This window comes from Balaenoptera physalus, assembly GCF_965194825.1.
Source record: "Balaenoptera physalus genome assembly, chromosome: 8".
Lineage (NCBI taxonomy): Eukaryota > Metazoa > Chordata > Mammalia > Artiodactyla > Balaenopteridae > Balaenoptera > Balaenoptera physalus.
Genome location: NC_138887.1, coordinates 14,650,194 through 14,672,588, shown reverse-complemented (window position 1 = coordinate 14,672,588; position 22,395 = coordinate 14,650,194). Strand labels below are relative to the sequence as shown.

The 22,395-nt window shown below is 38.7% G+C and overlaps 1 protein-coding gene and 1 long non-coding RNA gene across 5 annotated transcripts in view; one reads left to right on the top strand and one right to left on the bottom strand.

Annotated features, from left to right (window-relative positions):
- LOC309666301 overlaps positions 1–4,924 on the bottom strand; it is a 200,905-nt gene extending 195,981 nt beyond the window's left edge. For both annotated transcript variants that reach the window (XR_014267025.1, XR_014267026.1), the window contains exon 1: positions 1,805–4,924. This is a non-coding gene — a long non-coding RNA (uncharacterized lncRNA). The remainder of the gene's footprint in view (positions 1–1,804) is intronic.
- Positions 4,925–5,042: 118 nt separating this feature from the next.
- Positions 5,043–22,395, top strand: part of STARD3NL (STARD3 N-terminal like) — a 49,500-nt gene continuing 32,147 nt past the window's right edge. For 2 of the 3 annotated variants that reach the window (XM_082473642.1, XM_082473640.1), the window contains exon 1: positions 5,068–5,224. The gene's annotated coding sequence lies outside the window, so the exon portion shown is untranslated. Of the gene's footprint in view, positions 5,225–22,395 lie in introns of all 3 variants that reach the window. The other variant, XM_082473641.1, reaches the window with a different exon arrangement.

Below are 22,395 nucleotides of genomic sequence, written 5' to 3'. Positions count from 1 at the left end.
CCTTTGTTAGACTTATTCTTAAATATTTTATTGATTTGGATGCTACTGTAAATGAGATTATTTTCCTATTTCTTTTTTTGGTAGTTCACTGTTAGTGTATGCAAATGCAACTAAATTTTGTATATTGATTTTGTATCCTGAAACTTTCCTGGATTTATTAGGTCTAACAGGTGTGTGTGTGTGTGTGTGTGTGTGTATAATCTTTAGGGTTTTCTATATATAAGATCAGGTCATCTGCACATAGGGACAATTTTACTTCTTCTTTTTCAATTTGGATGCCTTTTATTTCTTTTTCTTGACTAGTTGCTCTGTCTAGGACTGCCTATGTTATACGTTGAATATAAGTGCTGAGAGTGGATACCCTTGCCTTGTTCCTGATCTTAGAGGAAAAGCTTTCAATTTTTCACCATTGAATATGATGTTAGCTGTGGGCTTCTAATATTTGGTCTTCACTATGTTGAGGTACATTCTGTCTATACCTAATATGCTAAGAGTTTTTATCATGAAGGGATGTTGAATATTATCAACTGTTTTTTCTGCATCTACTGAGATGATCATATGATTTTCATCCTTCATTTGTTAATGTGGTATATCACACTGATTGATTGTGTATGTTGAACCATCCTGGTATCCCATAAATAAATTCCATTTGATCATGGCGTATAATCCTCTTAATGTAGTGTTGAATTCTGTTTGTTAGAATTTTTGTTACAAATTTTTGCATTTACATTCATCAGAGATATGGAGCTGCAATTTTCTTGTAATGTCTTTTTCTGGTTTTGGTATCAGGGTAATAGAGGCCTTGTAAAATGGATTTGGAAATGTTGCCTCCTCTTCAATTTTTTGGAGAAGTTTGAGAAAGACTGGTGTTAAGTTTCTTTAAATGTTTGGTAGAATTCACCAGGGAAGCCATCTGATCCTGGGTTTTTCTTTGTTGAGAGGTTTTTCTTACTACTAATTCAATTTCCTTACTTGTAATTAGTCTGTTCATATTTTCTATTACTTTTACCATCTGATCCAGTAATTCTACTCCTGGATATATACCCAAAAGAAGTGATCCAGTAATTCTACTCCTGGATATATACCCAAAAGAAGTGAAATCAGGATTTTAAACAGATATCTACATTACCATGCTTATTGCAGCATGATTCACAACCGTCAAGATTTGGAAACAACCCAAATTTCCATCAACAGATGAATGGATAAAGAAAATGTGGTATATGCATACAACAGAATGTAATTCAGCCTTAAAAAAGAAGGAAATCCTACCGTTTGGGACATCCTGGACAGACCTAGAAGTAAATATTATGTATACCTCTACATTATTATCAAAATTCATTTTTCATTTTAAATGTCCTTTTATCTAAGTGACAACTGCTTTGACTGAAGCAAAAGCTAAAGTGCTACTCCATGTATTTCTTGCCTTTCAGATTCAATCGGGTGACAAATAATTGCACCATCGAGTTCTAATTGCTTAAAAGGCATGTGATATAGATCAGTTGCACAACCAGAGACATCTTCTTACTCTGACATTGCTTCATTCGGTTCAATCATCACTTTCTCTTTACAGCATCTGTCTTTTCTAGATAATTCCTAAAGATTTCTGGAATACAAAATTCAGGGCTAAAACCTCTCATGGGCTGCTTCAGCAGCTGTGGTGTCCCAGAGCCCAAACCTGGAGCGGGCAGAGAAGTTTTTGGGCTCAGGCGCCTGGCCTGGGGGAGTGTGAGGTGAAGGCTGAGTTGAGCTGTATGTACTTGGGGATGGGGAGAGGGAGACCTGCAGTTGTAGCAGCACCTCTTACCTGCCCACACGTGGCCCTCTTATGGCGCCAACCATCTGAAAGGCAGACACCAAAGACCAGCCTAGCCCGCGGCTCACACAAAGTTCAGAGGGAGGAGCTGGAGATGCAGCATCATCATGGCAAACATTAGGCCTGGAAATAAGTCAGTCACAGAATAACAAATACTGCATGATTCCACTTAAATGAAGTATTTAGTACAAACTCATAGATGCAGACAATAGAATGGTGGTTGTCAGAAGATGGGAGAGGAGAAAATGGGGAATTTTTCAATGGTTATAAAGTTACAATTATATACAAGACTAATAAGCTCTAGAGATTTGCTGTACAACATAGGGCCCATGGTTAACATAGGTTGTTGTTTACTTAAAAACTTAGGACAGTAGATCTCTTGCTATGTGTTCTTGCCACAAAAAGAAAAGCAAGGGGACACAAGAAATATTTTAGTGGTGATGGACACATTTTTTTAAAAATTTATTTTACTGAAGTATAGTTGATTTACAATGTTGTGTTAGTTTCTGGTGTACAGCAAAGTGATTCAGTTATATATATATGTGTGTGTGTGTGTATTTAAATACACACCTATATATATATAAATTCTTTTTAATATTCTTTCCCATTATGGTTTATTACAGGATATTGAATATAGTTCCCTATGCTATACAGTAGGACTTTATTTTTTATCCATTCTATATATAATAGTTTGCATCTGCTAATCCCAAACTCCTAATCCATCCCTCCCCCTCTCCCCTCCGCCTTGGCAACCACAAGTCTGTTCTTTATGTCTGTGAGTCTATTTCTGTTTCATAGATAAGTTCATTTGTGTCATATTTTAGATTCCACACAAAAGTGATATCATATGCTATTTGTCTTTCTCTTTCTGACTTACTTCACTTAGTATGATAATCTCTAGGTCCATCCATGTTGCTGCAAATGGCATCATTTCGTTCTTTTTTATGGCTGAGTAGTATTCCATTATAGATATATACCACATCTTCTTTATCCATTCATCTGTCAATGGACATTTAGGTCATTTCCATGTCTTGGCTATTGTAAATAGTGCTGCTATGAACATAGGGGTACATGTATCTTGTGAATTAGTTTTGTCAATGGATATGTTTACTACCTTGTTTGTGGTAATGGTATCACAGGTCTATGCACGTGTCCAAACTCATTAAAATGTATCCATTAAATCTTTGCAACTTTTTGTATATTGTTTGTCTCAATAAAGTTGAAAACAGAAAACAAACAACAGAAAAAGATGAACACAAAACTGAGAATATTGAGTGCTGGCAAAGATGTGGAGCTACTGGAATTTTCATTCACTGCTAGTGGACTGTAAATCGACAAAACCAAAAAACTATTTGGCAGTGTCTACTAATACTGAATATATGTACATCCTGTGGCACAGTAATACTACTCTTAGGTATATATCAAAATCAAATGTGTAACTATGCGCATCAACAGACAGGTATAAGAATATTCATAGCAGCATCATTTATAGTCACCCCAAACTTTAAACGACCCAATGTTAAGCAATATTAGAATAGATAAAGAAATCTGGGGAAATATACAAGTATGAAAATGAATAAACTACTATTATATTCTTTACTATGGATCAATCTTACAAACATATTATTGAGTGAAAAGAGCCACACAAGAGTACATACTACGTGTGGCCATTTATAACCATTGGAAAGCAGGCAAAACTAATTTTGGTGATAAAATTCAGAACAGTGACCATTTTTGTATGGGTTGCAATGACTAAGATGGAGCACGAGGAGAGCTTCTATACTGCTGGTAAACATTTAACATCTTGGTCTAGGAGGTGGTAACACACGTTCGTTCAGTTTGTTACCAAGATACGTGCTCAGGATTATCGCACTTTTGTACATATGTTATCTCTTAACAATTTTTCGCACACGCATTCAGAAAATTTTAAAAATTATATTTCATCAATTTTGGCGAGGGTGCAGGGAAGGGGTGTTCATTTATTTACGGTAGTAATGTTAGTTTAACAGCTACTTTGAGGAGTAAATAGAGGGAAATCTACTACTGAGATTGAAAATGTGCATACTCTATCCAGCGCACCCACGTTAGTATCTCTACCTAGAGAACACTTGGATATATGTGCAAAAAGGCACAAGCATATGTTGAAGGTAGCAACGCTTCTAACAAAAAACCAAAAAAGAAAACAAACTATGGATACATGTCCGAGGGTAAGGGAATCATAAATTAAATCTATTGGTTCTGAGAACTACCACGTAGTAATTTAAAAGAATGAGATAAATTTATATAGAGATACGGAAAGATCTCGAGGATATAATGTTGATTGGGGAAAGAAAATTACATCTACACATATTTAGATGCAGAGGAACTAGGAGTCAACATATAGGGACTGGTTTGTAATTCCTGCCTGAAAAGGATTAGCCTAATGTGTGATGTTTAAATTTATGGTTATGTGTAACTTAACATGAATAATATCAGCAACCCTGACTCAGGCACTGACTTCAACAGGCGAACTGAGTGCCTGAGGACCTGGAAGCGGAAGGAGAACGTTCACTCTGTAACCTTCTATTCCTTCCTGTATTTGAACGATGTAACTGTAGCATCTATTGTAAAAAAGGTTCATTAAAATATAAAGATAATGTGAAGTCAAACAGTGATTAAAGAATGGCAATTTCGTGCGAAAGCCGATACAAATATAATTGAATGTGACTACTATATTAAGGCTGAGGTGTTAGTTATGCGATAGGAGCGCAGAGAAAGTGTGTGTCCTAAGTCTGGAGGGGTCTGAGGAGAAGTCAAAGCTGAGGTGACTCTTGAACAGAGAAACTGAATGTCCTACTTTTTCATTCCTGGAGAGCCCAGAGGCCCTGAAATCCAGTCCCATGATTATTTTCCAGAGCTGGAGCCTAAATCCTCACCGAGAGACTGGAGGAAGGCGGAAGAAGAATGGTTGAGGAGGGAGAAGCGACGTGTCACAAAACGGTGCGGTACGGGTTTGTGGCAAATCCAATCAGCCGGAGTTCCAGATTCCCACTCTCTCCTCAGGCCAGGCCGGCCCGCCCTCTCCCGCCTTCCCGCGACGCTTACTGGGCAGTAGATGATTGACAGAGTCACCCACCAATCGCTGCTCTGCTACGGGGGGGGGCACTCAGGCCCTCAGCCTGGTCTTTGGTCCCTCGGGCGAGGTGCGGCCTCTGTGCGTCGACGTCAGCGTGATGACGTCACGGGCCGGGTACTGGAGGAACCGGGGGCCGCTGTCCGCGGGCGGTGGGCTGCGCGACGTCTGCAGGGCTCGATTCCCGGTCCCGCCCCGCCGAGCCCCGCCCCTCCGCCCGCGAAGAGTGCAGCGGGCGCAGCCACAGAGCCGCTGTCGCCGGGCCAGCCAAGGGCGCCGGCCCGGAACCACCCGATGAGGTAGGCTGGGTTTCTCGTCACCCTATTTGACAGATTGGAAAACTGAGTCATCCGGGATCAGATGATTTGCCCCGGACTCACTGGAGACCCGCGAACGGAGGCCAGAGCCGAGCGTCCGGTTGTGTTTGTTGAGCCCTCGCCGTCCTCCGGGGAGGAGGAGGGGCTAGGCAGGCTGTATTAATAAAGGGTACAAAAGTGAAGTTGCAGATTGCGGAGCCCCTTTTCATCCAGGGTTTGGGCTGGGATTCAGGGGATGGATGCAGGTAGCGAGGTCTCCATTCCTTAACCCTGCGGACCCCGAGGAGCCCTCGGTGGGGTCCAGACTGGTGCTGGCCCCTTGGGCCCTCCAGAATGACCAAGAATGGCGACTGGGGTGATGCGTGGATTATACAGACAAGGTCGGTTACTGACCTCTTTTATTCATCAAGAAAAGCTGTGTTCGAAACAAAATTGAAAAATTAAAGCTCAAGTCACGAATGTTCTGGCTCTGGTTTCAGTTCAGTGCTTTGCCCACTCATGGGTATCTGGCCATATTTTGAAATCTCAGTAGCATGCTTATTTTTGTTTTAGGATTAGAAAGGGATTTTCTCTCTCTCTCTCTCTCTCTCCCTCTTAGTTCAAACATGAGTTAACACTGTGGAACTTATCACTCTCTTCATGTGCCAATTGTTCACCATGTCATTTGTCTTCTATTTCACAGATGGAATCACTGAATTCATCACTTGACTCAGTAATAGTTTGGATAAGTTTAGCAAGGTAACGAAGTAACAGGTCGAACCTCTCAATACTAATACTGGAATTAGTTGTTTGTTTCTCAGAATTCTTTGTTGAGAAGGGTTCTGAAAGATAATTCCCACATATATATATATATATACATACACACACACACTGTCTACTCATACACCCTTACAAAACAAAACAACTTAGGGTACCTTTGCTTTATTTATGGGTTCTAATAAGGTGGGGCATAATTCATGCTCATAAAGTGAAAATGTGTACTATAGGATATATGTATCCATATGTAGTATTTTGTATTGTGAAGAATTTATTCTCTTTAAATCTTGCTGTCTCAGACATTGACCTTTTAAGACTGTATTATTGCATAAAACTGCATTAAAGATATGAAATTAAAGCCGCTTCAGGGGACTATTCCTTACTTAGGTTCACGGAAGAATGGTTATTATCATTTGAATTTAGTCTTTGGACAAATTTATCTGATGAGTGCCTCATCTTTGCCATGCTTTGTTTTAGATGTTGGGGATTGAATGCTGAAACATTTAGATAAGGGTCCTGCCCTCAAGACCTTCCATTTTGGTGGAGATACTATAAATATATAAACAAAAATGGCAATTTTAGATAATGATAAATGCTAGAAAAAAATATTACAGGAGAAGGGGCTGGAGCTTGACTGGGATGTGGAGGGAAATTGAGATATGGGTGGTCAGAGGAGATTTCCTTGAGGAAGTTTGGAGGAGACCTGAGTGTTTAGAATGAGTCAGCCATGGGAAGATGGCTGGAAGTTTCCAAGCAGAAATAACAGTGCAAAGGAGCTGAAGGAAGAAGGAGCTTGGCATGTTCCAGGGATAGATGAGAAGCTGTGTGGCTGGAGTGAGGTGAACCTAGGGGAGAGGGAGATGGGGAGACACGGGGAGGAGATGACACTCAAGAGGTAGGCAGGACCGAGATCGTCTGAACCCCATGTAAGAATTGCAGCCAGACAAAGGAAATAGGATTTAGATATAGTTAAAGCTCTCCATTTTTTTAAGTGACATTCATAGAAGCTAACCAGCTCTCTGCTTTATATTGGTTATGAAATCACTGTAGTAAATCATTATATATATATTTTTTTTACTGATGGTCCTCTTTCTTAATGGAAAAATGTCTTCTTCCCTCAAGCCCTGTGTCCCAGGCTGTTTCTTTCCTGTTCATTCTTATTGCTGGCAGGACTCTGAGCCTCTGCTTATCTTCCACTCCCTGCTTTTATCCTTCCTGCTCCCAACCACGAGTCCTCTCCAGTATTGATGTTCAGGCGCTAAGTCCCTTCACTTCCCCACGCGGAGTTCTAGGAAACTGCATTGGCAAGTGGATTACTATTTTCCGTTAAAACTTTTATTACTGACCAGAGACTTAACGTCTGCCTTTATTTAGTGCCTACAATGTACCAGGTGCATTATATACATTCTGATCCTTCTAACCTTCTATTGCAAAGGTAAATGTTATCCCTTCTTGGTGGAAGAGGAAACTTCTGCCTCAGGCCACCCAGCTGGTACTGAGGGAGCCCAGGTTTGAAACCAGTTAGCCTGCCCCCAAAGCCTAATCCATGCTTCTCCACCTCACCGCTTCCCGAGTATATAACAACCACAAACCTCTATTATTTGAAATTAATATTTTATGAAAGAGCATTTTAGGGATCGTGATTCAATCCTCTTAGTTTAAAGGTGAGACTGTGGAGGCCCATTGACATTCAGTGCTTTTCAAGGCAGAATTGGCACCAGATTCTCGCCCTGCTGATTCTCAGCCTAGTGTTTTTGTTTGCTTGTTTGTTTGTTTGTTTTTCTGCTGTACTTCATGAAAGTCCCTTCACAAGGATTTTCTGTATACACAAAAATATAATATTTCAACATCATGAATTTACTGTCCATAAACTCATACAAGGCAATTTTTTAAAAGATGAAACAGTGCTGCTTCTCGGGCTAAAATAACCCCTTGTTTTATTTTACTTCTCTTTTTCAGCAGTGAGCAGGTGTAAACTTTCTGGATGAATGTTGGTTTTCTTAGTAGAAAGTGGTTTCAAAATGACTTTAAAATTTAAGTTTTAACTTCACAAATCTTTGTAAGGGAGTTTTAAATTTCCTGTTTTCCCAGCTTTAACCATTTGCTTACAAGTATGGGAATATTGCCGAGTGTTTGCTGGCTCATAGTTTCTGCTGGCAAGTAGAGTTTCTTCCTATAATTGAGGAAGCTGTTGGGTCAGCTCAGGAATACAACTTCTCTTTCTTAGTGTAATGTATTGTCATTTTTAGAAAATGAGTAAAAATCAGTTCCTAAATTATATGGTTGGAAAATGGGTTACTTTGTTTTTGCGATTTAAAAATACCCATTCTTTATTTCTAAGGTTTGCTTATTTTATTAATTATGATTGGGATATGGTTGATGAAAAATAGTAAATTAACAAATAGCTAAATTTACTTTCTGGTGGCTTTTTGACTCTCCTATAACTTAGTGGAGATTGTCTTTTCTATTAGTCAAATCAGAATAATGTTATTAGAATTAGTAGCACCTTCTTTCTTAAACGTTGGAAGATATTTAAATTTAGCCAAAAGAGACCTTTTGCTCTTTAAGTCATCTACGGGCTGTTTTGACTGAGTATCTCTATCCTTTAAGATTGTTCATGCAACTGACCTCCACCTTCTGAAGGTCCAGGCTGTCATGATTTGAGCTCAAATTATAGTGCCGTCCTTCCACCATGAACTCTGTGCCCCAAACTGGACTCCTGGCCTTTCCAGCTTTAGTGCCATTGCTTGTGCTCTGCCTACAGCCTGGTATGCCTTCTAGATGGACAACCCCAGCCAAAGTTCTACCTGTGCCTCTGTTTCCACCTATGCTCCTTTCTCAATGAGATACTTCCTGTATCTCTTTAATGGAAGCCTTCTCTTTCACAGCATTTTTGGTAGTCTTTCTCGTGACAGTTTACCAATCTTGGTATCTTTGGTAATACACTATATTGTGTGTAGGTATTCAAATATATGTTGACTTGAGCTTAAAAGGGACTTAACAATTCATGTTAGACATGCAAAGTTTTTTGTAGATTATAGAGCCCTGTAGTTTCGTTTAGCCCTTTTAGATTTGTAGAGCTTTTATTACCTTCTCTTTGCGGGAAGCATTGTTACGCTTTTCTTGGCTTTGATTCAGCAGAACCTCTTTCCTGTTTCAGTTAAGGGTCTGACTGCTACAGTTACCAAGGGGTCCCTTGAGAGGAACTCAACCCTTTGCGCTGTAAATATTGAAGACACATTGTTGCAAATAAAAATCAGTGTTCTCTGTGTTTATAGCTTTGGAAAAAAATAACAGTAATTCCAGTTTTTAATCGTGAAGATGAGAAAACTGAAGCCCAGAGGACTAGCCAGGGGCTCCTGTAGTGCCAGGCTGAGGAGCTTGAGCAGCCCTCCTGGTTCACGGCAGCCAGGGCTAGTGTGGGCCGGCACTCGTTTCGATGTTTTGCAGCAGAATTCCTGGTAGCCTATTAAGAGTGTATCAGTACAGCTTAGGCCTTTTCCCGATTGTTACACTTGCTTTGCTAGTGAGTTGCCCTGGATCTGGGAGACACCCCTTGTTGTGACTCACGGTCAAAGCAGGACCTCTCACCAAGGATCCTGGACTGAACTATTTAAGCCCGTGGGATCTTCCTGGGCAAGCATTGGCTGGTATTGGGTTGGGCAGGCTCTTTAGTTTAAAACTTCTCTCTTCTACTTCCCCTCTCATCACAGTTTTCCAAAAAGTATCTTGGGACTGGTGGGCATCCTTTGTATTAAACTTGGAGTTTGGAGGAATTCAGTCTAGTGCCTTCTAAGTTGCGGTAATCACAGGTTTCTGGGTCCCATATTTTCCAGGACAGTTTACTTTTCAGACACTGTGCATTGTTGCTCACTAGAGCATGTTCTTGTTTGCTTTTTTTTCAGGAAAATGTATTCTCATAATTCTTTCTTTAATTAATCAATCACTTGCTGAATTAATGATGTAGAACCAGAGAATTTCAAGTTCATTTTCCTATTTGTATGGTACGTTAAATTCTTCCAAGGGAACACAAGGAGCTCTTGAGAAATTAGAATTTTCGCCAGCTGAGGTTGGAGCACCAGCCAGGACTTGCTTCTGTTATTATTAATAAAAACTGACACTTAGAGAGGGCTTCCTCTGTGTCAGGTGCTGTTTTAAATGCTGTGTGTCAGGGTTTCTCATCCTCAGCACTGTTGACACTTTGGGTTGGATAATTTTTTGTGGTGGGAGCTGCCCTGTGTGTCCTAAGGGGTTTAGCAGCGTCCCTGGGCTCTATCCCCTGGGTACCAGGGGCCCCTCCCCCAGCTGTGACAACCGAAAATGTCTCCAGACAACGCCAGCTGTCCTGAAGCCGGTAGTGAGCAGAGCCCTTCCCTCCACAGCCCAGACACCTTGAGAACAACTGCTTTATATAAACTAATTTATTCCTCTCAGCAGCCCTCTAAGGTGGGTCGTATTATTGTCCTCATTTTATGGAAGGAGAAGCTGAGGCATAGAGAGGTTAAGTAACTTGTCCGAGGTTACACAACTAGTCCACAGTCATACTGGATGTGAAACCAGGCAATGCCCTTTGTGAACCCTGGCCCAGCGCATCCAACAGACTGGGCGCAAACTGTTAGGGATCCGAAGACCCATGTAAGCCAGGGGACAAAACAGATGCCAGCGGCATCGAGCAGGGCTGTAAGTGAGGTGGCTGGAGTGAACTGGGGAGCCTTGCCAGAATTGCCTGTTTTTCAAGAGAAGCTCGAAATCTGGATTTTATTTGTGTGAAAAAATTCTTATCTTTTAATATTGGCAATTCAGTGTTTACAAAACATCGTGCAAGCCACTAGACAGGCAAAGAGTATCACCTACATATGGACAAGATTTGGTCCCGGGCCATTAGTTTGTGGTCTTTTTTTGTGGAGACTTTGCAGCAATGTAACATAATAGAGAACTGTATATTCATTTGATGAGGGGCAAGGAGGTAGATTCTCTGTGGAGAGCGAAAGTTTCGCTTCTTGGAAGGCTCTGAAAATAAGGATGAGTGGGTGGAGCTTCTAGCTAGAAATGGTTGTCTTGCTTTCTTATAAGCCAAAAGAGTGCGAGAATTAGGCTGGCTATCCGTCACACTTTGAAATTTTAATGCTCTGCTGCTCAGACTCAGTTTGCAAGTTCTGTACTTTTATGTCCTTCAGCAGCATCACTCATAACAGTTTCATTTATGACCTCTGCTTGTCTAGGTGTTAAAATCCATATCTTACATGACACTGAGAAAACATAAATTCTGGAATTCAATGGCTGTATCCTGGAGAAGTGAACCACAACCGTACCTCACTTTTTTTAACGGCCGGTAACCGGTTGAGTACGGTTTAACTCTCTAGGTAAGGCCAGGCTGTCTGCCTGCTTTAGTAGCAGATGGAATTCTGCGGGCCTTTGCAGCATTTTCCTTGAGCCTGTGTGCCATCATGCCCCTGCTCTGGTGTGAAAAGCGAACTCCTTTTCTTACGCTGACTTTTCATGGCCTCCAGATCTGTCCCGTCCTTCAGTCCCCTGTACCTCCTAAGACTCCCTCACGTGGGTCCCTCCCCAACTGTGGATGGCCTGGTCTCCAGAACTTGTTCCTGGTCCTCCTCCGTTTCTCATTTCCTCTAGTCTGCCTCTTCCTTGCTATATGTCACCTTTTCATTTCTTCTGAAGCCATCCATTTTCTCTTAGGCCAGCTTTTTCATCAAGCCTTTTCTAGCCACAAGAACCTAAAGTTTGGTCCTTTAGACTTATAGCTATCTTAGGCTTTAATTTCTAATTATTTGTATAACCATTTCACCTCCTTTATAAAACTGCATTTTACTTGAGGATAGGGAACAGTCTTGCCCATCTCACTTTTTCCCCATGGCATCTAGCATAGTGTTTTACATAGGGTAGGTACTTAATATGTTTCAGTTTATTCACTGGAGTCTGGTAGGTTCCCACTCATACAGTGATCTCTTCCCTTTTTTCCATATATTTGTATCCGTTTATATAGTGTGTTGTTAGAGTGACTTCACTAAATAGAATTCAAAATATGTAGGAAAAAAGTGATGACCAAATTAATTTGGGGAGGTTGGAGCATTTTTATTAATTACGTTGTCAATGTTAGTAATCAGAGATGAAATATTCTTGGTTAACTTAATGTAATATATTAGAGCTCCAGACAACTGTGTAAACTTGTCTAACTTTAGGTAGCAAGCACCTAGACGCCATACTTTTATACAGTGATATTTGTAATTCATGAATTTAACAAACAAATTGAATGCCTAAAACATAGCCAGGCATTTCCCTAGGTGCTAAGGGCACAGAAGTGTCTTCTAGGAGCTTTTGGTATAGTACTGAGAATAAGACATGTAAACAATATGTGACATACATATGAAAGATTAGAAGTGCTGGTAAAGAAAGATAGTATATCAGTGGGATCAGAGAAGATTTCATTGAGGAAGTGATACTTAAGCTTCCTTGAACAATGAATAGGCTTCTGTGGCTGTTAATTGTTTGGCAGTTGGAGGGAAAGGCACTCCAGGCAGGAGTATTAGGACAAAGGCACGGATAGTGCCACCACCTCGTGTACAAGGGAACCAACAATGAGTTAGTACATCTAGAGCCCTGGGTGTGAGGGAAATGGAGTTTTGAGTAGAGGGAGGAAATGGTTCATTCAGGCTTTCATTTTAGAAAAACTAGCATGAGACTGTTTTGCAGATAGTAGACTGAATTACAGAGTAATGTGGATAAACGCTGATTGGGAAAACCACGGAAAAGACTGATGAGAGCTATTAGGAGGAATGACACAGTCACCAGTTAAGAATATAATGTTTGGAAGATAGAGCCAGTAGCAGAATCACATTTAACTCATTGTCTTAATACAAGGTGTAAACGAGATCTTACTGATTATTATTGGTTAATTTTTCTTACCTTAAACATTTGTGAAGTATTTCTAGATAGTGTATATATATTATACATCAATATCAGTATTTTTAAGTCATTCTTAAAATTTTCTTTTTTAATTTTGTAATTGTTTATTTCTTATTAATTATTTGAGAGCAGATAATTTGAGAGCAGTTTTTTGGAGACATGCTAGTTTCAAACCTCTATTGAGAACCTTGTGAGCTTAAACAGGTCTTACTTTAGTGATATCCCCTGACTCTGTAACATGTGTTCCCAGCCCATTCTCATTATTAGGCTGTAGTTCATACTCTATTTTCTGGATATATTAGCTTGTAGTTGTATTGAAGCTTATAATTAGTGGTCTTTGTTTCTGTGATCCTGTTTCCTGAAGCACAAGCTAGGTTGATAAAGTCCTCTGAGGCTGATCTCTCAAGGCTCTGTGTTCCTTTGTGACTGCCTAAAAAGTCTGATGAAGAAAGAGGAAAGAGTACTGGTTTAAATCTCAGTATCAGGATTTGAGATTGACTTTCCTTACAAGTCACATACACCAAGCTTTGAACCTCAAGCCTTGACTTATGGTAGAGATTAGTGATTTTTTTAAAGAACTGTGTTTTATCCATGTCTCAAAGTATGGGAGATAACATACGTAACTTCTGCCTGTTGGTAGATACCCCCGCGCAAACATGCAAATGGCCTTCCCTTTTATTGACTTGCTCTAGTTTGTGAGATAGGAAGTTGGCCTTAGATAACTCCAGGGGCAGTTGATGTTATGTCTGCCCTAGCATTGCTATTAGTGTGCCACTTCTACCAGCTGTAGAGCCACTACAGGAGCAGTGAGTAGAGGACGGCTCTGACAACTAGAGCGACACTTGCAGGAACCCTTATCCTGCCAGAGAAGGAGTGTTGTGTTGTTGAATACAAAGAAATGCATCTTGCCTCTGAATATCCACCTTGGCTTTGCTGTTTACTCATCAGCTGGCTACTTATAGTTTAGCTTCTGTTTTCTCTGCATAGGGAAGATAGGTCTGGGGAGGCCTGTGAAGAATGTGTTCATCACACGTTCTTAATTCTAGTCTTTGAGAAGAAGAAAGCCAGTTACTAAAACAAGTGTACACCTTTAGCTACCTTCCTATGGTTCCTAGGAGAGCAGTGAGCTCACTGCCTTGAGATATTATTGATTTTTAGATCTAGATCAATAAGATCATCAGTTCCACCCTGAGAATTGAAAGCATTTGTTGGAAAATTGCTTGCAGTAAGTACTGAAGAAGTGGCATTACATAGTGCAAAGGTGTCCTTGTATGCGTTGGAATATATTTCAAGTTTCTTAATTGAGGGACCTTCATCTGTCTAGATAGTAATATGACTGTTGATTCCATTATTGCCAAAGCTGGCAACACATCTCTAAGAGGAAGGTTTAAATATTCATGAGAATATATGCACTAAGGAGCAACATGGTTCCTTTGAATTACTGTCAGCTGATGGTTGACTGGTTGACAGTAATAATGAGGTCAAAATTGGGAAAAATAGTGGTAACTCCATAATAACCATTCGGTATTTTTGTGATTTTTAGGAAAGCTAAAAATAGATTTAGTTCTATGGGAAGAAAAAAAAGTCCTGGAAAATGATACGCAGTCAGCAACCAAAAAAAAATCAGCAGTCTTTTGACTTGTGGAAAAGACTGACTCATGAAGGAAAATGAGGTTATGTGTAGCTTCTATGATTGGGAAGATTAAGACAAAGGAGTTTCTAGGTAAGCTGTGGCGAAAATATTTGAGTGTAGGAGTTAAAGCTGAAGCTCAGAAAGGGGAACAAGTTGCAAAGTCAATTTGAGCACCAGAAGAGATCTATTAGGAGGAGAATCAGAGGTTGGAGAGAGACAGTAGAAGCTGGAGGAAGGTAGCTATAGTAACTTTGTTGTTCCAGTGATTCCGGGCCACTTGATAGCAGCTTCTGAAAAAGATGAGAGACAAATAAAGTAGTGTTCTTGTTTGTCAGAGGCCATCTTGAGAGAGACTTTTGAAAAATGGTGAGGTGTAGCTATAACATTCCAGCCATCTGACTCAACCAGTGCTGGTGATGTAACTGGCTACCGAGTTGTTGAGCCCTGCAGGGTGATCTAACAACATGTACCACCCAACATGACTTTTGACCACTGTGTGGCCTATTTTCATTTTGCCAACGTATGATCTTTGGAAGAACAAATATACATTGTCAAAAGACCTTCCTCTGTCCAGCTGGCTCATCCGCCCCTGGACCAAGCAACATCCCACTGGCATGGTTATTGTCAAGAGTATACACTTGATTTCTTTCCCTTCTCTCCGGTCGCTCCCTTGTAGTATTTATATATCTGCTTCCTTGACTGTTTGGAAGTTTTTCTGAGAGCAGAGAAACTTTTGCATTACCTTTTGGATCCTTTAAAATATCTGCTTGGAGTTTTACATTCTCTAGGTGTTCAGTGCTTATTATTTAAGAAAATGAGAACTCTTAGAGGATTTAAATAGGGCCCACCTCATTATTATTTTCTGTTCTACAAATAGATGCACTTTCTTTGGTTTTTTCCCCCCTCTTCTTTTATGGAGAGAAAGGAGAACATTCTGATTTCTGTTGTATCTCATGGCTGTTAATAATTTCCATCTGAATGCTGTGGACTCCCTTTCTATTTCTCTCTCAGACCTCTCCCCTGAACTCCTGACTCATATCTAACCGCTTACTTTTATTTCCACTTAGATATTAATAAGCATCTTATACTCAGTGTGTCCAAAGTGAACTGATGTTCTCCCTCAGAGTCGCCCCTCCTCTAGCTTCTCCCTTTCAGTCAATAGTGAGTGCATCCCTCCCTTCCCACAGGCTATAAATCTGGCAGCTCTCGTTTAGTCCTCCCTTTGTCCTGTATCCCATGACCAACCCATCCCGTACTGCTTTTGGCTCTGTGTCTGGAACCAACCACTATCACCACCCTCATCTACTAAGGCAGTATGTCCTCTCTCTCCTGAATGATTGCCACAGTCCCCTAAAGGGGCTCCCCGCTTCTATGCTTCTGTCAGCCAGAGAGTCTCCTAAAGCTTAAGCTGCATCAGGCTTCTCTGCTACTGAAAAGCTTCCAGTGTCTTCCCATCTCATTCAGCATCTTTACTGTGGCCTACGACGTCCCACAAGGCCGCCCCAAGTTGTTAACTTCTCCGTTATCACCTCCTGCTGCTCTTCCATGCTGTCAGCTCCTGCAAAGCTGGACGCCGACGACCTGCTGAACTCCTGCCTGGCCAGCTCCACCCCATCCTCAGGACCTTGCCTGTCCTCTTTGCTCCAGCTGCCCTGCTCTTCCTCCTGATACTATGTGACATTTCTCCCTTATCTCCTGCTAGTCTCTGCTCCACCTTTGTTCACCTGTAAATGACCTCAGTGAGGTCATCCTGACCAAGCAGTTTACGGGTTACAGGGCTCCTTTGTTTATCCTGTGTCCCTGCACTCTAGAAGGTAAGCTCTGTGAGGGGAGAAAATTCCTTCAGCTTTATTCATTGCCGCATCCCCAGTGCTCAGAGGAGGACCTGATGTATTTTTGGTAGTTCAAAGCATATTTGTGGAGTAAATGAAGTAGATGCGCTATATTCTCGGCAAACTTTGAATTTTCAAAACTTATCAAGTGCGGTTTTTAAACCTTATAGTATACATCCAGGTTTAGTTTCTTAATAAATGTTTTAGATTTGCCTCATAAATTATGAAAACATCAATATGTATTTACCCAGCTATCTTTAAATCTTAATATTTCTCTCTATGTTATATGTCAAATAAAAGTTCACTAATATTTCTAATATTGGTATAGAAATAGGTCACTTAGAAATTAAGTTGCCATAAGAACAGTTTTGGGCTTGGGAGATAAATTAGTGTCTGTGAGGGGAGTGACTTAAAAACACCATCACATGCTTGTTTTCTGCTTTAATTCTTCCAAGTCATTGATGCTAACTTCTAAATAAATTTGAGTCTTGAAACATGCTGTCAAAAAGTTAAATTCTCTTTATGCACACACAATTACTTTTATCTGTTGATATTAACAGAAATTGTTAAATGAGATGAGACTGCAAGAAATGACATAGAGCTTGATTAGAGAGCCTTAATGTGTGTCGAGGGGGAAGAGGGCAGAGCACATAGCAGCAGAGCGAGCGGGCTTATCAGGATGGAATAAAACGTTTCATTACCTCCCAAATGAATATGAACAACAAGAGAAAATATGGCACCTGGAACATAAGTATTCAGAATAAAACTATGGAATTAATACATAGAGATATTACTATGGAGTCGGAGTTCTAAATTCTTGAAGAAAAGTAAGAGAAAGAAGGAAGTGCAGTTGAAATGTAGGTCCCAGTGGAATAAGTCAGCTGCATGAATAAAACAACACATGGTGCCCCCAAGCCTCGGTGGATGATGCTTTGTAAAAGATCCATCTTTCCCCAGGTGTCTGGGAAGAGTATAAGTACTAACATATGGAACAAGTGAAGGATAAATTTGGCCTTTAAAAGCTTACAGTAAAGTTATGTCTTATGCACATTTTCACTAAAGACCGGAACAAACTTTAGACCCCAAACTGTTGCATGGTGTGCACTCCGTTATCTCATTTAAGCCTTGTGACGACACAACAACAGCAAAAGACCATTATTAGGTATTTGGTATTGGCTCAAAATCCAGACAGAATGACTCCTGTCTGCAGTCACAAGCACTTTAGAAGTGTTCATCCAATCTCCATTTGTGTCTAGGAAATTTGATAGTTTTATTAGGGGCAGAATGATTTGGATGCCCAGAAATCTTATATAGGTTTTCCTTTGAGTCTATCAGTGTGTCTCAAATTGTCACGTACATAGGAATTATTACACAGAGGTATGTGTACAAAATCCACATGCATTCTCTTTTATAGAATGATTTATGAAGTTTTCTAGGATGATTCCAGTTACTTATTCTGCTCTTAAAGGTAGCTCATACTTACAGTAAAGTTAATTTAATGATTTTTTGCAATGAAAATTTGTCTTTATTCATATGTTTATATAAACACACACACAACATACACATATGTATACTATATACTTATTATGTTTAAATATATTTATATCATATATACATGTTTATATATGCTGGATGGATTGATAGATAGAGCAACTCTATCCCAAAACATCCTTATGTCCTTATGTTTTTCTGAACTATTCAGAGGTTAAGAATTTCTAAGAATAAGGGAATTCTCCTGCATAATCAGAATACTAAACTATAATCAATTTTCCAGCTGTCTTTTGTAGCATTATCTTTTGGGGTTTTTGTTTTTGTTTTAATTCAGGATTCAGTCTAGACTTCTGCGTTGCATTTGATGGTTGTGGCTCTTTATGCTTTTTTAAGTATGAAGAGTATCCACACCGCTTTCCTACCTTTTGTTCTTGTTTTGTTTTTCAATATGTTGACTTCGCTCAAGATTCCAGGATAGCTGTCTTGTAGAATGTCCCACCTACTGTGTTTGTTTGATTGTCTCCTTATGACTGAATTCAGGCTAAACATTTTTGGCAAGGGAACATCATAATTGTTGTTATATACTTGTGACTGTATCACATTAAAAGGCATATAATGTCAGCTTGTTCTAATATTGGTAATGCTGTTTGATTACTTGGTACAGGTGGAGACTACCAGATCTCTCTACTATAAAGTCATATTATTCCCAATGAAATTATTAAATATTCTGAGGGGTAACACTTTGAGACTATGAATATCCTATTCCCCAGCAATGTTTTAATAATTTGAAGCATCCAGTAAAGATCCTTGCCTGAATCACTTACTCCAGCTGGGGGTTACAAACTGTTGATTTATCTAATTTTATTATTTTTTTCTACATTTCTTAATCTAACATTTGTTTCCTGTAAAGGAGAATTTCTACCCTCTCTCTCTTTTTTGCAATATTACTATGGACTCATGGAACTTCTTAATTTTTCCAACATAAATTCCAGCATTACAGTCATTATTCATTTTTATGTTCAAGTCACCCAGTCTGACCCACGGGAACTCCTCATAGCCTACACAATTTATTTTTTTAATGATTATGGCTTTTTGTGCCTTCTCTTAAGAAATCTTTGCCTACTAAAAGGTTTTAAAAATATTCTCCTGCAAATTCTTATAACAGCTTTATATTTTTAGTTTTTTTGTCTATGATCCATCTTGAATTATTTTTTGCATGGTTTGAGTTAGGGTTTGAGATTCATGTTTTTTTTTCAATTTTGATATCTTGTTGTCTCAGCATCATACTTTCTTTTCTTGTTGGATTGCTTTGACATCTTTGTCAAAAGTAAAATCATATAAGTGTGGGTCTGTTTCTAGACTCTTCCTTATGTTCCATTGATCTATTTGTTGATCCTCACGCTAGTGCCACACTGCCTTCATTACTGAAGTGTTATAGAAAGTCTTTAAGTAGTGTGTCTTCCAATTTTGTTCTTTTTCAAGATTGCTTTGGATATTCTCGTTTCTTTGCATTTCTGTATACATTTTAGAATTAGCTTATCCGTTTCTACCAAAAAAGCTTGGTGAGATTATGATTGGGATTGAGTTGAATCTATAGATCAATTTGGGGAGAATTGAAATCTTAACAATATGAATTCTTCCAATCCGTAAACATGGTCAGCTCTCTGTTTATTTTCATCTTCTTTGATTTCTCTCAGCAGTGTTTCATAGTTTTCAGTGTTGCGACCTTGCATGTATTTTAAGTTTATCGCTTACAGTGTTTTATGTTTTAAAATACAGTTGTATTTTAAAAGCACTCCACCCCCTCCTCATTTCTTCCTACTCCCAACTGCCCAGAATGGAGGGATTGGTAAACAGGTGAATCACAACATCCTGAATAAGCTATTTTTTTGTTTTCTTTTGTTTTTTGGTGTTTTTTGTTTTGTCTTATTTTGTTTTTATCTAAAGTAGATCGAAAATAATCTTGAGGCAGCATGATCGATGTCTGTGTACACTATTTTCTGATGGGGCAGAGAGGTGTAGAAGAATGGGAGGAAGCAAAAGCCTCCCTGAGAAAGTGACCTTTGAGTTAAGGCTTATTAGGATGGCTAAGAGTCATAGAGATAAGGAAAGTAGCACTCAAGGTAGGGAGAAAAATACAAGCCGGGGTTGGTGAGAATGTGATTCCTTTAGGGAACTGCTTGTGATTTGTAGTATGGTGAAGTGATTCTGGAGAGGTAGGCAGAAGTAGGCCATGTGCTAGGTTAGGCAAGATTAAAGAATTTGAACTCTACCTGAAGGTCCCAGGAAACTAATAAATGATCTCATAAATTTAATTTGCTCCCCTAAAAAATTTACAGGTGTTGGGTGGGAATTACCTTAGTTTATCAGTAAATTTATTTTTCTAGTGTACTTGCTTTGCCCATTTTTCTAATTGGATTTAAGGTTTTTATTATCTGTCTTTCAATACTCTTGTTTTGCTTCTAATGTTTTTGAATAGAGAAACTTGATTTTTACGTATTCAGTTGTTTTCCATTGTAGATTGTCTTAGAAAGAATTCCACATCCTAAAATCATGTGTTATTTACCACAATTTCTTCTACTATGTAAACCATACAAACGATTTTGCTTTGTTAGCTTTTTAATAAAATATTCAGTATATTTTGATATGTAGATTTCTTTCTCCATGTACTTGAATGACTGGTTAATAGTTTTATTCTTTTGCAACTGAATTTTGATGGTATCTTTATCATCTGTAGATATTTTTTGATTTACACAAGTTTTTCCTTGCAGAAAAGCTTAGGGAAGTACAGGCCACACAGTGGCTTATTGGTAATGAGTTTTCCTTGGCCATCAGTGTTTTTATTATTTTTTTAATTGAACTAATGCTTAATATTTTGGAAATTTCCTATGACAGTTAACGTTTCTGGCTTCTACTGATAAATAACAGTATCCTCTATGTCCACATGTTTGGCCCTAGAATATTGGGCATATGCCCCTCTCCTGTTTGCCGGTTGTTCCTTGTCTCCTGACACTGATTGTCAGTTGCCCATTTTTGTTCAGCTTACTGTGGTGTTTTTTGCAATATCACATATTTTTCCCTAGGTCTCTTTCAAAGCCTGGAGAATAAGAGACTTGAGAGAGACACATTTTAAGAAAAGTGGAAGGTAGTGGATATCTATGCGGAAATGAAGAGTCCCATGAAGTTTGAAATTATGCCAGTCCTCCCAAATTCGAAATTAGTCAAAATATACATAATTTCAAAGCTTTTTGGCTCAAATAAGTTGCAAGTTGTGTTCATGGGTGCTTTCGAAATGCAGTGAAACATTTCAGTGGGTAAACAGAAATATTTGCCTTCCGATTAGGTTTAGTTTTTTGGGTTTTTTTAAAAATACGAGTTTTGACTTATTTTTTGTGATGTTTCAGGAATACATTCTAATACGTGGGTCCTACTTGTGGGAGCTATTGTGAGGCTTAAATGACATAATGTATGTTAAGTACTCAGCACCAAGCCTGACTCAGTCTCAGTGTAAGGAAGCTATTGATTTTGTTAATATGTTAATATAAGGCATACAGTATTACATAATATAATAATATGTTAATAGGTGGGATAGGTTTGTACTTATGTTCTTTTGTTCTTGTGTGTTCTTGGTCAGATAATGTTAGGATTATGCTAGCTTTATTTAATGATAGGATAGATAGCTTTTCTTTCTTTTTAATGTTCTGCAACAGTTTATAGGATTTTGTTTATCTTTTATTTAAAATTTTGAAATACCTGTCATACTCTCTGACTCTCATTCCTTTGCTAGGTAATTCTTTGTCAACTTTTTCACTTTTCTTTTGGGGATGGTTCATTCTATTCAGTCCATCTATGTCTTCTTGATGTAATATATATATTTTTTCAGAGTATGGACTTTCTTTATGATTTTCAAATGTGATTAGTATAAAGTATCACTTACACTTTGAAAAATAAGCTCTCCTATTATGGGACTTGTATTCCTTTCCTAATCTCCCCTCCCAAATCTAGGTTTACCTATATTCCCTTTTAAAAGACTAATTTTGGGGTTTATTTGTATTTTTTAAATTTGTGGAAATGTTCATCCATGTACAAAAGTAGAGGGTTTAATATAATGTATAACATTGTATTCATTCCTCAGATTGGAACAATTATTATTTTTATTCTTTTGGATTTATTTATTAATTGTACCCATTGTTTTTCTTTTTTATATTTTTTCCCATGGGGATAGAGTTTTTGTAACTTTATTGTTTAAATGCCTAATTCTTTAATTTTATTCTTTATTGAAAAGTAATTAGAGCACTTTAAGGAAGTGAATTTGATAATAAGCTTAACTTTGACAGCTTTCCACTGTCACTATTTTCTAAATAGTTTGTTTTAATTTTAAAATATTTTTATCTCAGTAGTTATTTTAGAAAATACTACTATGTTATGAATTTCTATTTTATGCATTATTTGTTCTATATTTAGCTCCTAATTGCAAGGCTTACTGAATTAGATTTTTTTTGATAGTCGAGTTTTAT